The sequence below is a fragment of the Lepisma saccharinum genome, chromosome 5 (assembly GCF_977018435.1).
Source record: "Lepisma saccharinum chromosome 5, izLepSacc3.1, whole genome shotgun sequence".
Taxonomy (NCBI): Eukaryota; Metazoa; Arthropoda; class Insecta; order Zygentoma; family Lepismatidae; genus Lepisma; species Lepisma saccharinum.
Window position 1 is genome coordinate 54,649,020 of NC_139233.1, and position 22,667 is coordinate 54,671,686.

A 22,667-nucleotide genomic window follows, 5' to 3' on the forward strand; every position below is an offset into this window, starting at 1 on the left:
TTAAAATAATTACTGACCCCAGCCTGAGCAAAAAATTGATTGCAAAGCCCAACTTCAATTACAGAAGAATTTATGATGAAAATATGGAACTTTTCAACATGAAAAAAACAAATATTAAGTTTGATAAGCCTATTTATGTAGGGGCTGTGATATTGGAATTGGCCAAATTACACATGTTAAAATTGTATTATGATGTGTTGAAACCTTTTTATCAGGATCGTGTAAAATTGATGTACATGGACACAGATTGTTTTGTTCTTGATATTCAAACAGAAGATATTTATCAAGATATTGCACAGCCTGAATTGTTTAAATATTTTGATACCACTGAACATTCAAAAATTAAACACCACAACAAAAAAGTGCCTGGCAAGTTAAAAGATGAGACACTTGGTGATGTTATTGTGGCATTTGCTGGGTTAAGAGCCAAGATGTACAGTTTTGAAACATGTAGTGGTGTTGTTGCCAAAAAGGCCAAGGGCATTGGCAGAGTAACTGTGGAAAAAGAGCTCCAATTTGAAGATTACAAAAATTGTCTCAAATCATGTGGCACAATCAGAACATCAGAATCCAGAATTCAGAGTGTGGATCACTTATTGACTAGCAATATTGTAAGAAAAGTGGCTCTGGACCCACATGATGATAAGAGATGCATTTTGTCATGTGGCATACATACTCTACCATGGGGGCATTGTGATTTGAAAAATGGCAATCAATGCCCAATTACAGAGCATGATTTGAAATAAATAAACATGCCTATGAACTTATTTGGGTTCAAAAAACAGGCTATTATGGACCTGCCAACAGCCCAACCCTCTTCTGATATAATATCTAAACTGAGTGCTTTGTTAATTATTCATCTGAACAGCATACTTACAGATGTTGATGATGAAACAGGTAAAATATTGTACATATTTAACAATAATTTAAATCATTACCAATTACCTGTAGGTGGGCAATTGCAATTTATTACAACCCCTGAGGGTAATGTCAAGATTTCAATAGGGAGAAATATTTATAGAATTAAGCACTCAAACATGATTTCTGGCACTGTATATACTGTTTCTGCTGGTGACTGCTTATATATTGAGGTCCCTGGGTCATATGACAAGCTTATACCCTTTTTTATAGAATTAAGAATCAGATATTCAATAATAAATAACCACTAAAACAAAAATGCCTAATGATATTTGGCCATACAAGACATGAAGATCACAGTGATGAGATTCTGATGCTTGATGTCAGAGTCAAGAAATTAAGAAGTGATTTACAAGCTTTACAAACCACACTCAATGCCAGTCTTCAACTAGAAATTACAAATTTACAATCACAATGCATGGACCCTCTTCTTAAAATTGATTCTGAACTCAAATTGCTGCTTCAGAAATATACTGACCTGGCCACATTGGATAATTTTCAAAATTTAGAAAAGGCTGTAGCAGCTCTTCAAGCCAAATTTAAGAGCCAGGCCACCAACTCTGAGCAATTGAAACAGCAATTGGAGGAACAGATTAATAATGTCCAGGCACAGCTCCAAACAATTGTCAAAAGCATAAAATCACAAGAAGATTTTGATCTAGTGATTTCCACTCTAAAGGAACAGATTCAGTCACTCCAGATACCTAATCTGGACCCCTTGAACAATGCCATAGCCGAGGTTAAAGAAAAAATTGAGACACTTGAAAATTTTATGAACAACTTGCCATCTTCTGATGCTTTGAGTGCAATAACTCGGAGTGTTGCAAATATCAAGCTGCAACTTGAAACATATGAAGATTTTGGAAAAATTCAAAGTACCATAACCCATCTTGAGGGTACAATAGCAGCAGTGCAAAGTGATTTGACAAATGTACAAGAATCCCGCCTGCCCGGTATTGTAGACACACTTGTCAGTGTCCAGGAACAGATCCCAAAGCTTGAAAACCTCAACACTGAATCTGAGCTATCTCATTTTCATCACTTGATTGATGATATCCAAACAAAGCTTGAAATTTTACAACAATCAACACCCTCTCAGGCAGATATAGCCCTGCTCCAAAATGCTATGCAAAATGTGGCTGATGCTTCTGAATTAAACAATGTGAAATTGTCACTTGAATCTTTGCAAAATACTGTATCAAATCTGCCTACATCACAGGAACTTAAAAATATTAAGAGGGCAGTGAATCGCATATTGAAATCAGAAGATATCAAGAATATCCAGACAGAGATCAAACAACTTACTCAGACAGTGGCCACTCTACCAACTAATCAACATATTAATGAACTGCATGCCCTGTTTGAGGATATCAGAAGACAGGTCCATGATCTTACTGCTCAAAATTAAAAAAAAGCAGTTATTGAAAATTTGCAACAAATTGTAGCTAATATCAAGCAACAGCTAGGGACCATGGAATCCAATCAAGCAAATGCTCTGTCTGTTTTTGCCACCCAGCTTCAAGAGATTGTGCAACAATACAAGAAACTTGTTGTGGACATAAAAATCAAGGCCATGATGATGTTGTTAGGACCATCAATGAGCATCTTGAATCTGTAACAAGCAGATTGCTTACAGCAGAAAAAGAAATAACGGGCATAATCGAGAATCCAAAACATAAAGTAATTCTTGAATTGTACAGCATCCCCAACAAAGAATATGATTCACCATTTACACCAGGTGGCAAAATATATATGCTGTCCCCTGCACAATTTTATTACCAGTTTTTTGTTGGGGGCACACTGAGACCAATCAAGATCAAATATTGGCTTCAACCACAGGCACACCACTACCCTACCTTATCAATAACAAATGCTGATAACAAAGCAAAAATCACCAGTGTAGAGTTAGAGGATTTTACAGACCCCAATACATTAGAAACAGCCTATGCTGAAGATGATGGCTCTCTGGAATTTAAAATACAAATAGGGGACAAATTATATTTAGAAAATCCTGTAGTATCAGCTGCTGAACACCCCATAGTTGCAATATTCTTGTTTTCATATTATGTCTAGACAAATTATTGTTGATGAATTACACAGACAAGCCAGACATAATTATAAGAGACTGCCAGTAGTTACAAAAGGCATAGATGATTTATGGCAGAGCGACTTGATTGAGATGGCAAGTGGACAGCTGAAAAACTTAGACAAAATCAACAAGGGCTACAAGTATCTACTCACTGTCATAGACACATTTTCAAAATTTGCCTGGGCTGTGCCACTCAAATCCAAGACTGGAAAATGTGTTACAGAAGCCATCAGGACAATCATCAATCAGAGTGGAAGATCACCGCGCTATTTGCAAACAGATAATGGCAAAGAATTTTATAATTCTGTGTTCCAACAATTTATTAAAAGCCAGCCAATAAAACATTATTCGAGTTACAGTGATCTCAAAGCCTCAATTGTAGAGAGATTCAACAAAACCCTAAAAAATCTTATGTATAAACAATTTACACTTCAAGGTAATTATAAATGGATTAATATTCTTCCAGAACTTCTGCATAAATATAACAACTCGGTCCATTCCACAATCAACATGAAACCCTCTGAAGTAACTTCATCTGATGAGCAAAAATTGATCAGGACTGTTTATTATCCTAGATACCAGCCAACAACAAGAAAGGCCAAATACAAGGTGGGTGATCAAGTAAGAATCAGCAAATATAAGCACTTATTCAAAAGAGGCTTTACAAGAAACTGAAGCACTGAATTATTTACAGTGGTTCAAATTAAACCTGGGACCCTTAACACATATATAATAAAAGACCACCGAGGAGAAATTCTCAAAGGCAGATTCTATGAAGAAGAACTCAGCAAAACTAAACAGCCTGACACATATCTCATAGAAAAAATCATCCGCAGAAAAGGCAACAAGTTATTTGTCAAATGGCTAGGACTTCCAGAACACAGCTGGATCGATGCAGACAAAGTGATAATATGAGCACCTGGGATGTTATAAAAAGGCTGCCAGAACCTGAACAGCAGATTAAGAGAAATGGCAAGTTGCTGCCTGAAAATATTAGATGTCTTATTGTTGGGCCATCAGCTTGTGGTAAAACTACACTAATGATTGATAATTTTTTATTGGCACCCAACTGGTTAGACTGGAAAAACAGGCACTTGTATGTTTTCTCTAAGAGCTTGGAACAATTAAAATATCAGCAGTTGATGAAGCTATATGATGGATTGGATATAGCCACTTTTGAACCAGATGTTAAGCCACTTCATGAATGTCTCGATAATTCTGTTGTTGTGTTTGATGACATTATACTGGATAATCAAAACAAGGTTAGAAATTTCTTTACACAGGGCCGACAAAAAAAACATTGATTGCTTCTACCTGGCACAGACTTTTTCAAAAATACCGAAGCAGCTGATCCGAGACAACAGCAATTTTATGTGTGTGTTTCATCAAGACCATACAAACCTCAAACACATACATGATGAATATGTAGGTGGGGACCTGAGCTACAATGATTTTTCCAAGTTTTGCAGTAGGTGCTGGAACCAGGACAGTTATGGGTTTGTCACAATTGATATGACAAGAAAACCCAATAGTGGCAAATACAGAAATAAAATCAACAATTTTCTAGACATTGAAACATATATAAATAACCATGAAAAGGCCAATCATTGATGATCTTAAATTAAGAGATTATCTTGTAAAAAGATTTAAGGGATGGAAATCAGAGAACCGAGGAATTTATGAACAACACAAACAAACAGAACAGCCTATTATTGATGCTATTAGTGAATTAGGTAAAAATATCAAAACTGTTACAGAGCAAAATCAAAATTTGATCACAGAGCTTGTACCTGTAGCTGCTAGGAACATATTAGATTATCCAATCACCCCACTTTCCAGTATTCATACACCTAGTCCTGTTGCTAATCGAAGAATTGAAGCTACTCTGGATCCTATTGAATTGGGTCTTCTTGCTCAAAAATATTTAAGCACACCTAAAGACAACAAAGATGAGGTCTTTGGCTTATATGCTGACACAGAGCGTGATGGTAGCATCATACATAGAATTGGCAATTTCAGAGTAACATTTATGGGAGATGATATAATTGTATATTCAGAATCTCATCTTGGAGAAAGAGGTGCTTTTGTTAAGTATCTTGGCACACCTGGATTGTGCGAACTGATGACTAGGAAAAGGCCTGGCAGCTATACAGATCAAGATTATGAGCACTACAAAGAAATATTAATAAAATCAGATGCTCTATACCAGAACAATGATCCCACACAAAAAAGAGTCAAGTCTAGCAGTGGAGCAAAATACAATAATTTAATCAAGCCCATATGGTCACAAATGAAGACAGGCAGTGGAATCAAACAATACAACACCCTGCCTAAAGAATTTGTGTGGGTTGATGATGTCAGGAAACTTGTAGATAGGTTATTGGTGATAGCTGGGGAGGAAAATGCTGGCAACCACAATTTTTACAATGAAAAGGTTGGAATTATGGACATGATAAGCACCAAATTGTCTAATTTTATAGTGAATGACACTATGGGGATTGGATATCTTATAAAAATTATTAATACTCTACCACCTAAATTTTGGAATATTTCTGAGGGTCGGGGGCTTGTTAATGACATTATAAACAAGCTGCCTTTTGAACTACAGATTCCAGGCTATCAGTATTGTGGTCCCGGTACAAAATTGGACCATAGATTAAACAGAGGTGATCCTGGTGTTAATCCCCTAGATGCTGCTTGTAGAGACCATGACATAGCATACAACACACATTCTGATCTTGACAAGAGACATGTTGCAGACAAAAAATTAGAAGAGGCTGCATTTGGTAGATTTGTAAGCAAAGATGCTTCTTTAAGTGAGAGAATAGCAGCATTAGGTACCACCATAGCTATGAACACCAAACAAAAACTGGGGTGGGGGCTGTGAATATGTATATAATAAACCTACAATGAAGGCCAAGGGTGTTATGTATCAAATACCTTATGCAGGTCTTAAATCTCTTAAAACTATTGATAGTCTTTTAACCAAAAAGCAGCGGAAGAAAAAAAGCTCTTGTCTTGCAAAGGGGCATGGTATGAAATTGTTGCTTAGTACCCCCCAATTAAAAAAAATTACAACAATCCAGGAAAAAATCACATGTGGGGGGTTTCATATTTACTATCCCAGCCATCTTAGCAGCACTTGGGGCTGTTGGGAGCTTGGCTGGGGGATCAGCTGCCATAGCAAAAACAGTAATAGATGCCAAGAAAAATAGGGCAGAATTAGATGAATTGAAGCGCCATAACCTGGCCATGGAGAAACAAGGCAAAGGTGTTAAGAGAGCCATGAATAAGTTTAAAAAAAACAAGAGCCGCTTACAAACCAAGATATTGAAGCTTTAATCAAGCCACTGGACATCAAAAATTTTAGAGGTGTGTACATGTCTGATTCTTTGCCAGAGCAACCACTCAACAAAGAGTGTGGCATTGTTAATTTGGATAAGTACAAGAATCAGGGCACTCACTGGATCTGTTATCTTAAATATTTAAAAGATGAGGCATTTGTGTTTGATTCATTTGGAGGTGTTCCACCTGAAAATTTAGTAAAATATCTAAAATCAGCTAATCTTTATTACAATAATGCCCGTGTTCAAAATTTCAAAGATGTTAATTGTGGACATTTGTGTTTATCTGTTCTTAGATATATGTCTCAAATAAATAAACCATCAATTGAAAATTTTCAAAAAGCCTTGTGGTATTTAAAACATCATGGGGGGATTCCATCTCACCAGCCAAAATTCAATATTGAAACTCAAATTACATGATGACATAGTGTATCCCAAAACAATAGCTCTCAGAGCATTTTATGGCATGTACTTGATCCCTAATATTACACACCACAACAACAAAATTGCAGTAGGGGATCAAAAAATTGTCATCACTCCAGGGCAATATAATCTGTCCACTCTAAATGCTCAATTACCCAGAGGTATAGTATTAACTCAAAATTCTGTCACTCACAGAGTAGAGATTGTATCTGCTACAGAAACAGTGGATCTGGGTACTATAGGAGAGCTGTTATGTTTTGAGAACAACACAAAACTTGAAGCGGCCATCAAACACACTGCTATTAATATACCTAAATTCTTAGCCATAGAGACTCTAAATATTCACTGTAATGTGGCTGAGGGTATGATCACCAAATCAAATGGCATAGGCACTCACAAACAAACTGGCATCATTGCAACATTCAAACCTAATTCTGAATTTATGGAGCCAATCATCTACACTCCATCCCCAACATTATATTTTCCTGTGTGCCATAATAGAATAGATAACATTGAATTAATGGTCACTAATGAAAAAGAAGAATTAGTTGATTTTGCTGGAGCCACAACAACTGCTATCATATAAATTAATATTTAAATAAAAATACATACAAAAAAATGGAAAATATTGAGAGTTATGAGCTACAATCATTCCCTCCAAACAGGAGGACATTTGCAAATTTAAATCAACCCAACACAGAGATTGAGGTCGATCTTGATGTAGGGGATGGCTTTATACACCCCCACAGAGCAGATCTATACATCAAATTTGATGTTGTAAAGCTCGATGGAACAGATTATCCGGCAAATTCAAATATAAGATTGGTAGATAATTTTGTGCCGCATCTGTTCTCTGAAATTGAGATCAGAAAACATGGTGTTGTTAAAAACAGAATAGATTATCCCGGCATTACCTCCACAGCTTTGGCCACACTAAAATTATCCAAAACCGAGGCTTCTTACTACAAAATAGGTGGATTTGAGGCTGGTGATAAGATATTATCTAAGAGCCACACAGTGCTGTTCCCTATGCGCCTGTTGCCAGGATTCTTCTCAGATTACAAAGATATTATGTGGAAGGGTGGTTTAAGAATCACATTTAGAAGAGCTGCCAATGATAATAATGCTTTGATGAGGTACAGCACATTAAACTCTACAGGGGAAGCTTTGCCCAATACCCTACCTGATGAAGGCAAATGCATTATTCAGACTATGGAGCTAAGAATCCCAGTTGTTGAATATGAAGCCAGTTATGCTCTTAAATACAAAGCAGATATAATAAAAAATCCACAGATTCCTTTACAATTTTATACATATCAATGTGTACAGAAGCCCGCAACTGGTACTTATTATGAGTTTGATGCTACAAATTCATTCTCCAGTATACAATATGACATGCCGGATTTTGTGGTGGTACTGTTTCAGACTGGAAGACACAATAATCAGGAAAAAAAATTCAAGTAGATTTGATAACTGCAACATCATGAACATATATCTTAAAAATGGCAGAAATGAGGTATTTCCCAGAGAAAATTATAATTTAGACATGTCCAAGGATGATTTCCTTAAATTATATGAAGCATTTACAGCATACAAAAGGGTCACTACTGGCAATACTGAAATGTATTACACACCAGATGAATTCAAAGCACAGAGACCTATGTTTGTAATCAACACTTCAAAAAGAAAACAAGTTGTGGTTAATGACAGGACAAATATTAAAATTATCTGTAAATTCCATGAGGCATTACCTGATGACACCATATGTAGTGTTATTCTCATAGGGGAAAAATCATATGTTTATGATGTAAGAAATGAGAGAGTCACAGAACAATTCTAGAAGAATTACATTGTTTTAGTACTAGATATGCAAGTTGAGCCTGGTGCCCAATTGAACTTAAACCGGAAGTAAATATGTGTGGGTGTGGGTGGGTGTGTGGCTCTTATGAGCATCTTGGCGTAGTTTTAGGTGTGGCCAAAAAAATATCAAGAGGGGCATATTTTTGACAGGTTTATGGACAACAATCTCACAGAAGTGCCTTTTGTAAGTGTAGACAAATAAATCTGAGGGGGGTCATACTTTCTCAGGAAATTCCCGAGGGCATTTTTACAAAAATCTTGGATTAGACGGGGTTCCACACTTGAGCAAAAAGCTCATATGGGCATGTTGAGCTTGTTTTAAGTGTAGCCAAATCTGCATGAGGGGGGGTTCATACTTTCTCGAAATGGTGGTAGCATGAAACACACTACTCACTTCCCCCTCCCCCCATGTGAAATCAGAAAAACATGGACTCAGTGCGGGCGAGACCCTCAAACAAAAAAAAATATACAAACACTAATGAAAACTTAATAATGGAAGGATAACATTGGAAGTGTAAATCGTTTCTTGCCAGCCCTTATTGTTGATTGCAGACAGATGGTATAATAGATGGTAGGTGTCGACTTTTCCATGTCTGTCGATTTTGGAGTAAGGCTTTATGGCAACGGTCTTCCTTCTTCCATTTCACAATTGGAATCTCCGGGATATATTCTTGAAGGAAACAAAATAAATTACCAGCATCATTGATATTACAAAATTATAATACCCATTTAATTTTAATTTGTAACTTCTTCCTCCTTTAATTTCTTACAAAAACTCAATTTTTTTCTTTTATTTATTCCCCAAGAAGAAATTACAAATGGCATTTTGGTTTCTAACTAATTACATTCAATATATGGTTTCAGTTGATCTACATGACAACGTCTTATATTAGTATTATTTTTAGGATCTTCCAGAAGAACACTATTTTCAGTTAGCATTTTAACAATTTTGTATGGGCCTTCGTAAACTAATGACAATGACTTTGTCTTATTTTCTAGCAATGAAGACCTTGGATGAGTTTTTACCAAAACGAAATCATGTATTTTATACTTCGGTATTTGAAACTTTCTTTGATATAGCCTGTTTCTCTTGTTCCATTCTAATTTCATCTTGTGAATTGCCTTATTCCATTTTTCACTCAGATTAACCTTATCCTGCAAGAGTTCCTGTTCAGTAAAACTCCAATTATTTATGAGAGGATCTAAGGGAGCTCTACCCAGGAATAATTCAAATGGAGTAAGATTAAGGGCTTGATGCCAAATAGTATTAAGTCCAAGTTGAATATAATATAAATATTTGAACCATGAATTGTGATCATCATAGCAAAAACATCTCAAAGAAGTTTTCAGATTCTTGATAATTCTTTCAGCTAAATTTGCACGAGGATTATACGCACTGATAGTGATATGTCTTATACCATTGCCATATAAAAATCCTGCGAAATATTCTGATGTAAAGTAACTTGCATTATCGGTGGTTATTTCAGCACACCATCCAAATTGCAGAAAATATCTTAACAGATAATCAGCTATGATCTTTGAGGTAAGTTTTCGTATGGGTTGAAACCAAACGAAACGAGTTGCGCAATCTACAACTACTAGAATGTATTTATACCCATGGGATTGAGGCAAAACTCCCACAATATCACAGCAAATACGCTGTAAAGGCTTCTTAATTACTTCCGAAGTTAATACATTTACAGGAGATATTTTAGTGTATTTTGCCTTCTGACAAATTTGACATGACAGTACCTTTTGTTTAACATAATTTAACATGTTGTCCCAGGTATAAAATCTTTGCAGTTTCTTCAGTGTTCGGGACCAATTACTATGTATTCCGCCTAATGCATTTGTATGATAGAAATCAACCAATGCTTTAATCATTAGCTTTGGAACAAGAACTTTAAATGGCATATTTTTGTTTTTTGTTTTCTTAAAGACTATACTATCTTTCACAATACAATTTGGAACTTGTAATTTTTGAACCTGTATCTTGTGCAATATCTCAGCTATTTCAGGGTCTCCCTTTTGTTCTTGACGAATATTGTCAATTAGTGTACTATTATTCCAAAGTGACAAATATGTTGCAGGAATTTCTTTTTCATATAATTCATCACTCTCAAAGTCACGTTGATCATATAGACGACTTAAAAAGTCACCAACTAAATTGCGACTAGAAGATATATGGATCAAGTCAAATTTAAATTCAGATATAAATTCTGCCCACCTGGCAAATTTGGAGAATTTTTGGGCTTTTCTTAACATATGAAATAATGCCATATTATCTACCCTTAGTACAAATTTTTTGTGTTTTAGATAATATGAAAATTTCTCTAAGCAAAGTACAAGAGATTTTAATTCATGCTCATAAATTGTTCTGTTTTTGGAACTTTCTGGTATCTTTTTCGAGAAAAATGCAACTGGTTGGAGTATCCCATCATCATCTGGTTGCATCAAACATCCCCCATAACTCTTAAGAGACGTATCAGTATCTAATACAAAAGTTCTTTCAAAATCTGGAAGGGACAAAATGGCATTTTCCATAAATAGCCTTCATGAATAGTTTCCCACTGGAACGGTGTTTTTGGCGAACTAAGCTCGTACAGTGGTGTTGCTATTTCAGCGAACCCTGGGAGCCATGTATGAAAAAAATTGAAAAATCCCAGACAACGTCGCAATGCACGTAAATTTTTCGGACGTGGTAAATTCTTAATTATTTCTATCCTTTCAGGATCTATTTCTATTTTGTGATCTTTAATTAAGAAACCAATAAATTTAATTTCTTTAGTCATAAAGGTACTTTTCTTCTTTGAAACTGTCACCCCGAATTTTTTCAAACGTTCAAACACAGTACGTAGGTCACGTAAATGTGTGTCAAAATCCTTACTTATGACAATAATATCGTCAGCATAATATTCTAGGCACTTGCCTCGCAAATCTCCTAATATACATTCCATCATTCTTGCGAGACAAGCTGTACCAATGGTCATACCAAATGGAACCCGACAATATCTTAATTGTTGCGTTGGCGTAAGGAAAGCAGTAAGATTTCTACTTTTTTCGTCTAATAAGACTTGGTGAAAAGCCTTTCTGACGTCGAGAACCGAATAGACGTTTCCCCGAGAGAGATACGAAAGAGATTCTTGCATAGGTTGTGTTGGGTATGAATCATACACGATCTTTTTATTCAGTTCAGAATAATCTACTACTAATCGTTTATTGGAACCTTTCCCCTTAACTATAAATGCAGGGCTCGCATAAGGAGAATTACACGGTTCAACGAGCTTTGCGTCTAATAATTCTTGAACGGCATCGTCTATTTCTTTTTGTTTCTCCTTCGGTGCATAATAAGGAGGTTTACGCACAGGAATAGTGTCTGTAACATGGATCGTATATTTCCAACCATTGAAACATCCTACATTTTCAGTCACTACCGTATTATAAGAATGTAACAACTCACCAAGTTGTTCTTTCCAGTAGTCCTCATCCTGATTTGTTTGGAGTTTGGTGCTGCCTACGTCACATCGTACTCCTGACTCAGTCTCGAAGTTGAAATTTGTCTGCCCAGGTGTTGTAGCTCGCTGAAAGCGAAAGTTTGCCCGTTGCATGTTTGGCTGTCTTCTTCTTCTTCCACCACCTGTTCCGTATCGTTGCCCCGATGGAGTTGACCTTGGAGGCGTAGTACACGGGACTTCCTGCTGCCTGGAATATTGCTGTGGATAACTTGTCTGTAACGAATTAAAGTCTGTAAACAAACTGTTCAAATGCCATTTTATCGGTATTTTCACTTTCGAGTAAGGAACCGTAACGCACTTTTGTTGAAAGTCAAGAAGAAGCTTATTGTTTTTCATAAAGTTTACACCAAGCACTATGTCCACTGGAAGGTTTTCATATAAATATGCCCATATTGACCAAGTCAATGTGTCAAGCTGTACAGTGAATTGCACTGCCTTTTTAAGGATGACGTTCTGTTCTCCTTGTGTTATTTTTAAATAACAATCTTGAACATTAACTGGACACTTTGAACGTAACAAATTAAATGTTTTATTACTAATTAAGTTTTCTGTGCTTCCGGTATCAAGACATGCTTTAACATTTATCACTTTGTTTAATGTACTATCTACAAAAACTGCAGTGGCTTTTTCACTTTTTTCTGGTGTTTCTTGAACACGCAAATTTTGTAGCAAGTTAGCATTACGCGAACCGTAATTACACTTTTGTGAGGCTGTATGTCTTGTACCACACTTATGACAGAATTTGGGGATATTTTCCTTAAAATAAGTTACATTCCTTTCTTCGTCTTTTCCCTTTTGTTGGGAACTTCGGTAAAAATCACTTTTTACCGTGAGGTGCTTTTGTAGTTTTTCGAGTATTATCTCGAATTGAGCATAAGTTTTTGGAATTTCTAGAAACAATAATCTTTCTGATACACTTGGGAGTAGCCTGTCGATCACAAGCGCAATGAACTGAGATTCTGTCCAATTCACTTGTAGTAACAATGCACACCGCTTTCTATCTAAGAAAAAATGGACTGGGGATTCCTTCACTGACTGCTTGCATAGCACATATTTCTGGATAATCTCGTCCCTGCCCAATGATGTCACAAAAACGTTTAATATATCAGTTACTAAATGTTGCCATTGCACACCTTCTCGAAGATGTTGCAACCACTTAGGCACTAAACGTTCGTGTACTTTGTCTAGTAATGAAACAAGAACATCGTGTATAGTTAAAATTTTAAGTTCCAGAATTTTCTGAATTTCCAGCAAGAAACCAAATATAGATATAGCATCACAATTAATCAAGCGAGGAATTTTCTGTAAGAGATTCTGCATAGAGCTAGATGCTGCCTGCGCTGATATTTTAGATAGTTCTGGTCCCTTGAATATGGTACCTGTATTCACAACAGACGTGACATTTTCTTGACGAGGAATGGGTTGAAAGTTAATCAAATCTCCCCCACTCGAGTTACCACGGTTTACACACGTGAACTCCATTGCAGATAAAGGATTTAGTTCATTATGTAACTCAGATCTTCTAGTTGAAGACATTCCGGCGAAATGAATTCCTTGTGGAGTATCTAGTACCCCCGTTTCATCTACAGTTACAAATGGGTTTAACTGGTAGTGCGCCATTTGACAGAAGTTTTAACTGCCCCATACAATTCGACAGAGAACCATGCTCTGCATCTGTATGCACGTTAAACTTGATTGTTTAATGCATACAAACCTTTAGAAAGCGCGCAGTGGAAATGACGGCTCCGCGCGCACTACGGTCCATAGGGACCATCTGACCCACAGATATGACAGGCAATGGATAAGGCGTGCCGGGCCCGTGCCGTGGCCCCCACGATCTCCCGACTTAACGCCCCTGGACTTTTTTCTATGGGGGCGCATGAAGAGTCTCATTTATGAAACCCCCATCGAGTCTGAGCATGACCTGGTTGCTAGGATTGTGGCAGCAGCGGACTTCATTCGAGAGAATCCACTGGTCTTCAATCGTCTGTATGAGAACATTCTTTGAAGGTACAATGTGTGCATCGATGTTGGTGGTCGTCATATTGAGCCCCTGTTGTGAGTTTCCGTTCTGCACACGCCAAAGGATGTTTTCATACTGTCCTTCGCAGAGCTTACGTGCTGCATTCCGAGTTCATCGTCGTTCCTTCATACCATCGGTAATGAACAGAAACATCAAGCAGCAATGATTCAAGATTTAGCACAAGTTGCCTATTTTTCAGGACAAAGGGTCAGTATCTGTGTTACTGATTTTTATCTGTTTGTGCTACTCTCTGTTTTCCTTCCGCCAAAGTGATACTGTACATTCCAATGTGAAACCCGTCATATGTACGTGCCAATTTCTTTCCTTTTTTTTGTGGCTGTGCCTTTTAGGGAGGTGTCCCTGCATTCGTGGGGCACGTGGATACGTATTTGGTGGTGCTCCTCAGAGAGCCGACTTCCGGCTGACCTTGTACTCCCGAGGTCCCGGGTTCAACGAATTCCCGGTGGGAGGGGGCACGTAGTGGTTCATATCGCAATTGTAATTGCACGTTGCGTTCCACGTAGCATGCACGTGTACATCCATCACTCCGTTTTGCGTACCATCTGGGATGCGCGACAGTCACTGTCCAAGCATGTTCCATTTGTCGCACTTCATGCGCTCCTCTGGGGACTCCCTCCATGTGTCACTTTTCGACCGTCCTGTGACAGCATGTTCCCTCGTCGTCTTTCTCCATTTTGCGCGAGTTTCCGCAGTGGGGATTCCCCATTTCCTTTGGGGATTCCCCTTGCGCATTACGAAAAGCGCCGCAATTTCAACGCCCTGATATTGTTTGGATACGACTTCCTCCACTTCCGCCAGAGCCGATCTTCGTATCTTTCGTGGTTCAGACGTTATTGCTCTTTGAAAGAGGTGTGAACCGATTTTCTCACGGCTCTGGCAGCCAAACGGTGCCGTTTTCGTAATTTTGCCACATGGCACTTTCGGCTTGTTTTTCCTTCTAGATTCACCCCCCTAAGTTTGTAATGGGAGTTCGAAATCACCCTGTATAATAAGTGCAGGAGAATTGTAGGATTTTGTGTTTTTTTCAATATAATAATTGGCTATATGTGTTTTGGAATATGCTATATAAATAATATCCACTCTCTTCACCTGTATCCCTACCAGATAACAGATATAAATTATTTGAAGCAGCTGGATTTTTATGTTCAGCAATATGTACTATATAGAGGCTCTGATTTCCACACTTCATTTTGACAACAAACTTGTGAATATGAATGAGATTATTATGTACTTCCTGTGGCAAAGATTTATGGATTGCAATATAGATTGCTTGATTGAAATTTTAAGATATGTCATTTTTGATACAAAATGTTACTGTGGGAAGAGAATGTGCTCAATTTTGAAATATTTATATTTCTAGATGTCAACTTTTTTGACAGAAGAAATATCTCAAGATACATAAAATCCAAGTCAATTGTTGAGGATTTCAGGATTAGGTTGCAGGGGGTGTCAGAACATGACCTGTTTGCCATCAACAGTGAAACAGAGCTGCACTGGGTGTTGAACAGTGATGCATGTTTCAAGTATCTGAGCTTGAGGCATATTAACAAGTTTGAAGCACATGTGTATAAGAGAGACAGAATTGTTGGATTTTGTGTTATTTTTTTATTACCGCACCAAGTCTGATTATTATGGCCGCTGGTTTACAAGCTATTCAAGCTGTAGGAAAATGCACAGTGTTAATTTGTATTCCTGTCAGAGTCCAGATTGGAGGCATTTGATATATGAGAGTTTTTATCTGGATAGGGTGCTGTACAACATGTCAGATTTCAAAATTCCATTTCTCTTCTGTTATGATGAAGATATTGTGAACATGAGTGAGATTGTTATGTATCTTGTGTGGAAAAAAATTAACAATTGCAGTACTGATTGCCTGTTGAAGGTTCTAAGATCAGGTTTTTTACACGCGATATGCCACTGTGGCAAGCAGCTGTGTTTCATGCTTAACATATAAGCTAATTAGCTGTGTCTTATTTAATTTTCAGATGCAAACTTTTTTTGATAGAATAAATATTGCAACATTTATCATGTCTAAATCACTTGTGGAAGATTTTAGGAGAGAGTTCTCAAAATTATCAGAATATGACCTGTTTGCAATTGTTAATGAAACTGAGCTAAAATTTGTGCTCAATAGTGATCATCACTTCAGGTATCTGAGTTTGGATCGCATTAGCAAATTTGAGGCAAGAATGTACAACAGGTTTAGAAGAATTGTAGGATTTTTTGTCAGTTTTTACTATATCGGGTTTACATTTTATGGCTATTGGTTCACAAGCTGCAACTCTGGGCTTGCATATGATTTTTATTTGTATGCCCATCAGGCTTCAAACTGGAGACATTTCAATTGTATTAACCTATACAAAATAATTGATGATTTAGAATTTGTGACCACAGATGATGGGAGGCTGTACAGTGGGGAAGATTTTGCATCTCTTGACAATTTCAATATTGATAATGTTTTTAATACAAATGAGCTTGTTTTGTTTCTTCTGAAGCAAAAATTTAAAACTTGTAATATTGATTGCCTTGTTAAAGTCCTGGACACTGGGTCCAGTTTTTTTGCACACAATCTGCAATTGCAACAAGAGGCTGAATAGCATATCTGTTGTTGTTGGCTAGATAGCATGCAGACATATTTTGAAAGAAGGAATATTGCAAAATATATAAAATCAGATTATTTTTTGGATTGTTTTAGGGAAAAATTTGAAAATGTTTCAGACAGTAATTTTTTTGCAGTGGCAAATGAAACAGAAGCAAGATGGGTGCTTGACAGTGGCACTGACTTTGGGTATCTGAGTATAAGCTTGGGTGGATATGCTTGTGATTTTGAATCCAATGTATACTTGCAAAGAATTGATGCATATTTGTTACATTGCTACTGTGGAAAACATGTTGTGTGGTTTAGCAAGAGCACTGTGAATTTAGAAAGAATTAGGTTTTACATATTTTTTTTTCCTAGAATTTATACAAAAATCAGGTGGTTTGTTAAAAATATCCACCATGCCCAATCCAGAATGACAATTTTCACAGATAGTGATGGGTGTGTGTATGAAGCAAGAGAGGACCTAGTGGGTTTAAAATCTAGTCTCAATTATATGTTTTTCAATGAAGCAGTTATGTACTTGCTTGAAAACAATATCAATTACAGCTCTTTTGACATCACTCCCATTCCAGATGCTTGAACTGTGTATTGTTACTGTGCAAAAATGTTAAGTTTAATTAACAACACAACTCAGTTTTGTCTTTGAAGCTGGTGATAAAATAATATCTAAGAGCCACACAGTGCTGTTTCCTATGCGCCTGTTGCCAGGATTCTTCTCAGATTACAAAGATATTATGTGGAAGGGTGGTTTAAGAATTACATTTAGAAGAGCTGCCAATAACACTAGACAACAAATTTTAACTTTTTGTTTTTTACAGAGGCCAAAATAGCTGATTTATATGGATTTGAGTGTGCTGAATTTGAAAATGACAATTAAAAATCTAGATTAGCTCAGGTTTGGAAGTTATTGAAACTTCTATGTCCTTCACATATTATAATGGGCCATAGTCTAACAAGCGTAGCACTGCCTAACACACATTTACTTACCAAATAATTGACAGTGGTTTTAGGGTTAATTCGCTGCACTGATCACAAATATGGAGTTCGTTTTTCTCGAATGGCTCTAGTTTTTAGGATACAGGGTGTTGAAGTTTCACTGCTTTGACAAATGACTTCATCAATCCTAGCTTCACATGTAGTGGTGGTAACAGGACTTTACTGGGATTTACAAGTTGCTCCCATGAGACATTTTCTTGCCAGGCAATAAAGCTTGTCGTGGCCAGTCCTTCTGTTTGTAATGTAAATCCTTAGCACGACTGTCCAACTCACAAATGTAGCAGCAGTACTTAGTGTACCCACCTTATAGTCCCATAAGCATACCGATGACTTTTAAATCAGCACGTATGAGGCATTGATGCTTATCATAGTCGATGCTGTTTAAAATACCTCTCATCATGATGTAACTTTCCTTTGCTAGGGCTGCATATGCCACTGGGATGGAAGGAAGCACATTGCCATTATGTAATAGCACGGCTTTCAAACTAGTTTTCGAACCATCTATGAAAAGTCTCCAATCGTCCTGTTTGTATAAGATATTGAGTTCTTGCATCAAACCTTCAACATACGTACAGTATGTCATTTCGTTTGTTGTGTTGAAAAAGCTTTCGAGTGGCTTTTGACGTTGGCGAAAAGTACATACTCGAGCTTTATCTTCCAGAAGATTCCACTCCATTAAACGAGAAGCTAATACTTCGGCTTTATGTTTTGGAAGGTCAAAGTCTCTAACCAGATCATTGAGTTCACTTTGCGTGATTTTGTGCATTTCACTAGATGATGTTGGTGTAAAGGTGGGATCGTTAGATGTGGAAGGATGGCATGTATCTGACAGGTCTTCATCTTCACTCTCACTAGAAAAGTTTATTGTTGTGGCTATTGGAGGATCTGGCACTGGAAGACCCACTCCATGAGGCACTGGTCTCATCGCACTTGTTATATTAGGATACTGTATGATGCTCTTCTTTTTCTTGTTCAATCCTTTACTTAGCGGACGCACCAAGCAGAAGTAGCCATTTGTTGCGTGGTTTGTAGTTTCGTGCCAAATGGCCGGCACTGCAAAACGCATGGAAACTTTTATTCCTTTCATCCATGCATTTAGAGTTGATGAACATGTCGTACAACAAACATGAGGAGCCCATGCTTTTGATTGGTCCCCAACACGGCACCCGAAATATAGGATATAAGCTTTTTTCACTGCTTCTGACAATGTTCGCTTCCTTTGTCCAAAAAATGCATCTCCACATATATAACAAAAATTGTTGGGGTTATTAACACATCTGTGGGGCATTATAACAGCAGTTTTGATTCCACACAGTAACTTAGAAACTCACGTCACAATACACAATGGAGCACTCCGGAAATCAAGCAATCTCAGTGTCTTAGCTAGAAACAAAACACTGACGTAATATCACGCGGAGCACGTGTTCACTGATCAATATATCTGAGGATGTGGTCAAGGTCGTCACATCACAATACAATGTGCGTGTCTTATAAACACAGCATTCATTGGCATTCTTGAAATAACAAGAAAACGAGAGCTAAAAAACAGAAATAAGGACGTGACAGACTTCATATAGCACGAAAACGTATGAAAGCGTACCAAAATCTCTAAGATTGTTTTTTTTACTTTATCTAAAAAACGGGAGCTAAAAACCAAAAACTATTGTCATTTTCGAATTCAGCGTACCAAAATCTATAAAGATTGGGCATTTTCCTTTCTGTAAAAATTTCATTGTTGAACAGTGTAATAATAATGCTTTGATGAGGTACAGTACATTAAACTCTACTGGGGCAGCTCTGCCTAATACTCTACCTGATGAAGGCAAGTGCCTTATTCAGACTATGAAACTAAGAATCCCAGTTGTTGAATATGAAGCTAGTTATGCTCTTAAATACAAAGCAGATATACTAAAAAAATCCACAGGTGCCTTTACAATTTTATACATATCAATGTGTGCAGAAGCCTGCCACTGGTAGCTATTATGAATTTGATGCTACAAACTCATTCTCCAGTATAAAATATGACATGCCAGATTTTGTGGTAGTACTGTTTCAGACTGGAAGACACAATAACCAAGAAAAAAAATTCAAGTAAATTTGATAACTGCAACATCAAAAACATATATCTTAAAAATGGCAGAAATGAGGTGTTCCCCAGAGAAAATTATAATTTAAACATGTCCAAGGATGATTTCCTCAAATTATATGAGGCATTTACAGCATACAAAAGGGTTACAACTGGGAATACTGACATGTATTACTCACCAGATGAATTCAAAACACAGAGACCCATGTTTGTCATCAACACCTCAAAAAGGAAACAAGTTGTGGTTAATGACAGGACAAACATTAAAATTATCTGTGAATTCCATGATACACTCCCTGATGACACCATATGTAGTGTTATTCTTATAGGTGAAAAATCATATGTTTATGATGTAAGAAATGAGAGAGTCACAGAGCAATTCTAGAAGATCTCTGCATAGTACATTGTCTTAGTACTATATAAACAAGTTGGGCCTGGTGTCCAATTAAAATATTCGGGTTAACATATTAATAATCTGAACTTAAACCGCAAGTGGACCGGAAGTAAATATATGTGGGTGTGGGTGGGTGTAGATGTAGCTAATAAGATTACACTTTACAGAGTATTACACTAGAAGCAATAAGCTCATATGAGCATCTTGGCCTAATTTTAAGTGTAGCAAAAACAGTGCCAAGAGGAGCATATTTTTAACAATCTTATGGACAACAATCTGACAGATGCAGCTTTTGTAAGTGTAGCCAAATCAATCTGAGGGGGGTCATACTTTCACGGGAAATTCCCGAGGGCTTTTTTACAAAAGTCTTGAGTTAGACAGAGTGGCACACTTGAGCAATAAGCTTATATAGACATTTTGACCTAGTTTTAAGTATAGGCAAATCAGCCTGAGGTGGGCTCATACTTTCTCGCGCCAGTAATATTGTATTTTACACTACTTAAAGAGAACATACAATTTTGAATAACACAATTCAAAGATTTCTGTCTTTTTTTCTTTAGAAATGTTTCAAACTAATTTAAGATATAATGGTACCGTGCGTTCATTTCGATCTTCAGCCGAGAGATCGGGAGAAGCGTGGCGGGCGGCGCTGACGAAGATGCCAAAATTTGCGGCCTGTAATGCCCGCTTATTTTTATGGACATATGCAGACATTTATACAAATATTGCAAAACGAGCACTAACCTGTGTTATAAGAGTTGTTCAAAGTGATGTCCACCTACATTCACACATTCCTGGCATCGTTTGATGAAATTTTGATTCACACGCAAAAGTTCTTCTTCCGTAATTCTTCCAAGTTCTGCCCTTATATTGTATTTTAGTTCGTCGATGCTATGAGGGTTATTTTGGTAGACTCTATTTTTTAAGGTTCCCCACAAATAATAGTCACATACGGGACGATCTGGCGAACGTGAAGGCCATAAACCTCTAGAAATTATTCTGTCATCAAACACCTTTATTATAGCGTCCAAACAATCAGCGGCGGTATGGGCTGTGGCCGAATCTTGTTGAAAATACCCATATTGTCTCTCATTATCTGATAACTGAAAAAACAGCGGGAGTATTTGTGTGCGGTACCTCTCTGAATTTATTGTGTCTTCAGAAAATATAGGCCCTATTATTCTTTTTGCACTTACAGCACACCACACACCAATTTTTGCATCATGTAACGGAACTTCGTGTATTATTCGGGGATTTTCAGTGCTCCAGTATCTATTGTTCTGTGAACAAACATGACCACGCAAGTGAAACCATGCATCATCCGAAAAAAATATTAACTGTGGATCAACAATACCATCTACAATATTCTGCAAAACCCAATTACAGAAATTTACTCTACTTACGTTGTCAGGGGGCCGTAATTCTTGCACTATAGAAACTCTGTGTGGTTTTAATTTTAGTAGCTTAGTGGCTGTATGTGCTGATGTTTTTGACACGCCCATCTCCTGTGAAACACGGCGTAGAGGTTTGTTTGGAGAACGTTCTAACGCTGGACCAATTTCATCGAGTTTTGCTTCGGTTAGAATCCGTCGTTTTTGCTTGGGTGTTTTAAAATTTAACGATCCAGTTTCTCGTAATTTAAGGACAAGATGTCTAACCGTATCTCCATGTGGAGGTGAAACGCCTGGGAATTTCTGTACAAATTGCCTACAAACGCCTCAACACGAGTCTGTTTTCAAGTAAGTATCATACATAAAAATTCTTTGTTCTAACGTGAACCTTGCGGCTGGCATTCTAATCGTCTCACTGACACAACTCAAATACACACTGCAATAACACAAACAAGTAACGAAAAGTAACCAAGAATAACACTTGCGCACAGTACGAAATTAACACGCTCTTGGTTTACATCTGCTTGCCACTATATTCACAGCTCTGTATTAATCTAGTCGCTAAGGAACAAAAAACTCGAGCTCAGAGATTACGGATTGCAAGGAAGCTCACGAAAACCATTGACTTTTAACGGTTTCGTCTGCAGCGTAATCTTGATACAGTGTTGCACATTCGAAACCTCCAGACGATCCCCATCGACACAAAACTCTTTCAAGGATATAAACTTAAGCAGGACGTTACTGGTCAAAACTATGATTAAAATATTTTATTATCTGTGGCTCTTAACATCCTTTCTAAAGCATATTTATTTGTGTATATAAGGTCAGAACTTGTATGAATTACAGTAGAAATTTTGCGTGTTATAACACAGGTTAGTGCTAGTTTTGCAATATTTATATAAATGTCTGCATATGTCCATAAAAATAAGCGAGCATTACAGGCCAAAAATGTCGGCATCTCCGTCAGCGCCGCCCGCCACGCTTCTCCCGATCTCTCGGCTAAAG